We start from the raw sequence: 3,415 nt of genomic DNA, 5'->3' as shown, positions 1-3,415 counted from the left end.
TGGGAGTGGGATCCAAACCCCGAAACTGCTCCTTTGGGGTCGCCTTTCATCCCTTTTCCCGGATATTTTTGAGCTTCTCCTTTGGAATTTTTTGGGAATTCTGTGTCGGGTGTCGCTTTTGCCGGAAACCGGCGGGAAAATCGGGGATTTTCTCCCAAATTCCGGAGTGCAAAATATCTGGGAAGCGCCGCCGTGGCTCCGGGGAGCGGAACTGGCCTCCTGATCCCGGTTTTAGTGGGAAGAAGGAGCTCGGTCGCCATTCCTGGGATTTCTGGGAAGAGGAATCCTGGGGCGGTTCCTAATTATAACTTTTCCAAGGGCTTTGGGATAATCCTGGAATGGCTCCGGGACGGAGGAGGGAGGGGGGGGAGGGGGATGGATCCGAGCCAGGGAAACACAAAACAGCCGGAAAAAAAAATCCCAGGGGCACCAACCAAAGCCCGGGAGCGCCGGGAAAACATCCGGGAATTCCGGGAACGCCGGGAGCAACCGCCCGGAAACGGGAGAGCCGGGATTGGGGTGGGAATTCCGGGGGGTTGGAGGTGGGTTTGGTGCCTTTTGAGGGAAAAATTCCCTTTTTTGGGGAGGAAAAGTGGGAATTTCAGGGATTGGAGGTTGGTTTGGTGCCTTTTGCTGCTCCCTGGTATTCCCAAGGAACTGATTCCCATGATCTCTGTTATTCCTCGAATGTTGTCCTTGACCCCGGGAATTCAGTGGGAATGTTGTCCTTGCAGAGCCTTTGGGGCTAAAAACCGGGAATTCCTTGGGAATGTTGTCCTTAAAAACTGGGAATTCATTGAGAATGTTGTCCTTGACTCGGGAATGTTGTCCTTGGACCCGGGAATTCATTGGGAATGTTGTCCTTGACCCTGGGAATTCCTTGGGAATGTTGTCCTTGACCCTGGGAATTCCTTGGGAATGTTGTCTTTGCAGAGCCTTCGGGGCTAAAAACCAGGAATTCATTGGGAATGTTGTCCTTTACCCCAGGAATGTTGTCCTTGCACCTGGGAATTGAGCGGGAATGTTGTCCTGGACCTTGGGAATTCCTTGGGAATGTTGTCCTTGAGCCCTGGAATTCCTTGGGAATGTTGACCCCTGGAATTCATTGGGAATGTTGTCCTTGACCCCTGGAATTCATTCGGAATGTTGACCCCTGGAGTTCATGGATTGTTGTCCTTGACCCCTGGAATTCCTTGGGAATGTTGACCCCTGGAATTCCTTGGGAATGTTGACCCCTGGAATTCATGGAATGTTGTCCCTGCAGAGCCTTCCCAGAGCCGCTCGGAGCCGAAGATGCCGCTCGGAGCCTTCGGCTGCTGAGGGAGCGACAGCGGGAAGGGCAACTGGGAATTCAGGTGAGGACCCCCCTGGGATCCTTCTCCCCATGGAATTCCTGATTTCGGGACTTTTGGGGGCATCCCCGGAGGGCAGGAATTCGGGAATTCCATCCGGAGCCGCGCTCGGAGCCGTTGGCTGAATCTGGCCCCTTTTGGGTGGGTTTGGGGACCTTCTTCCATCCTGGGTGTCCATCCCCCCCCTCCTGGAGCTCTGGTCCGTCGGGATTCCCAACTATTTCCATCGGAATTCCCAACTATTTCCATCGGAATTCCCAACTATTTCCATCGGGATTCCCAACTGTTTCTATCGATATTCCCAACTATTCCTTGGGAGAACAGGGCCCAGCTCGGTTGAGAACCCCCCTGGGATCCTTCTCCCACTGGAATTCCTGATTTCGGGGCGTTTTGGGCCAAAATTGTCTCCTTTGGGGTGTCCCTGAAGGGCAGGAATTTGGGAATTCCATCCTGGGTGTTCATCCCCCTCCTGCTGGAGTTCTGTTCCATTGGAATTCCCAGCTGTTTCCTCAGGAGAACAGGGCCCAGCTCGGTTGAGAACCCCCCTGGGATCCTTCTCCCGCTGGAATTCCTGATTTTGGGGCGTTTGGGGCCAAAATTGTCTCCTTTGGGGTGTCCCTGAAGGGCAGGAATTCGGGAATTCCGTCCGGAGCCGCGCTCGGAGCCGTTGGCTGAATTTGGCTTCGTTTGGGTGGGTTTGGGCACCTTCTTCCATCCTGGTGGAACCTTCTTCCATCCCCCCCTCCTGGAGCTCTGCTCCGTCGGGATTCCCAACTATTTCCATCAATATTCCCAACTATTTCCATCGATATTCCCAACTATTTCCATCGATATTCCCAGCTATTTCCATCAGGATTCCCAACTGTTTCCTCGGAAGAACAGGGCCCAAGTCGGTTGAGAACCCCCCTGGGATCCTTCTCCCGCTGGAATTCCTGATTTTGGGGTGTTTGGGGCCAAAATTGTCTCCTTTGGGGTGTCCCTGAAGGGCAGGAATTCGGGAATTCCGTCCGGGGCTGCGTTCGGAGCCGTTGGCTGGATTTGGCCTCGTTTGGGTGGGTTTGGGGATCTTCTTCCATCCTGGTGGAACCTTCTTCCATCCCCCTCCTCCTGGAGCTCTGGTCTGTCGGGATTCCCAACTATTTCCATCAATATTCCCAACTATTTCCATCGGGATTCCCAACTGTTTCTATCGATATTCCCAACTATTCCTTGAGAGAACAGGGCCCAGCTCGGTTGAGAACCCCCCTGGGATCCTTCTCCTGCTGGAATTCCTGATTTTGGGGTGTTTTGGGCCAAAATTGTCTCCTTTGGGGTGTCCCTGAAGGGCAGGAATTTGGGAATTCCATCCGGAGCCGCGCTCGGAGCCGTTGGCTGAATTTGGTCACTTTTGGGTGGGTTTGGGGACCTTCTTCCATCCTGGGTGTCCATCCCCCCCTCCTGGAGCTCTGCTCCGTCGGGATTCCCAACTATTTCCATCAATATTCCCAACTATTTCCATCGATATTCCCAGCTATTTCCATCAGGATTCCCAACTGTTTCCTCGGAAGAACAGGGCCCAGGTCGGTTGAGAACCCCCCTGGGATCCTTCTCCCGCTGGAATTCCTGATTTTGGGGCGTTTTGGGCCAAAATTGTCTCCTTTGGGGTGTCCCTGAAGGGCAGGAATTCGGGAATTCCGTCCGGAGCCGCGCTCGGAGCCGTTGGCTGGATTTGGTCACTTTTGGGTGGGTTTGGGCACCTTCTTCCATCCTGGGTGTCCATCCCCCCCTCCTGGAGCTCTGCTCCGTCGGGATTCCCAACTATTTCCATCGATGTTCCCAACTATTCCTCGGGAGAACAGGGCCCAGCTCGGGGGGTGTCCCTGGGGCCGGGTGCCATCTCCCCATGGAATTTGGTCCCGCTCCGTGCCCTCCTCAGCGCCTTTTCCCACCCTGGAGGATGATGGAGGTCCAAGGCCCGGGATCGATCCCCAGGAACCCTCGGGAAGCAGATCCAACCCCTCCAGGGCTCAGATTGATCCAAGGGGCTCCATCTTGGCTCCATCAGGCTCAGGCCTGACCTAAAG

This window comes from Lepidothrix coronata, unplaced genomic scaffold, assembly GCF_001604755.1.
Source record: "Lepidothrix coronata isolate B3197 unplaced genomic scaffold, Lepidothrix_coronata-1.0 Scaffold446, whole genome shotgun sequence".
NCBI classification, from domain to species: domain Eukaryota; kingdom Metazoa; phylum Chordata; class Aves; order Passeriformes; family Pipridae; genus Lepidothrix; species Lepidothrix coronata.
The sequence above is the reverse complement of the archived record's forward strand: the minus strand, read 5'-3'. Positions refer to the sequence as shown.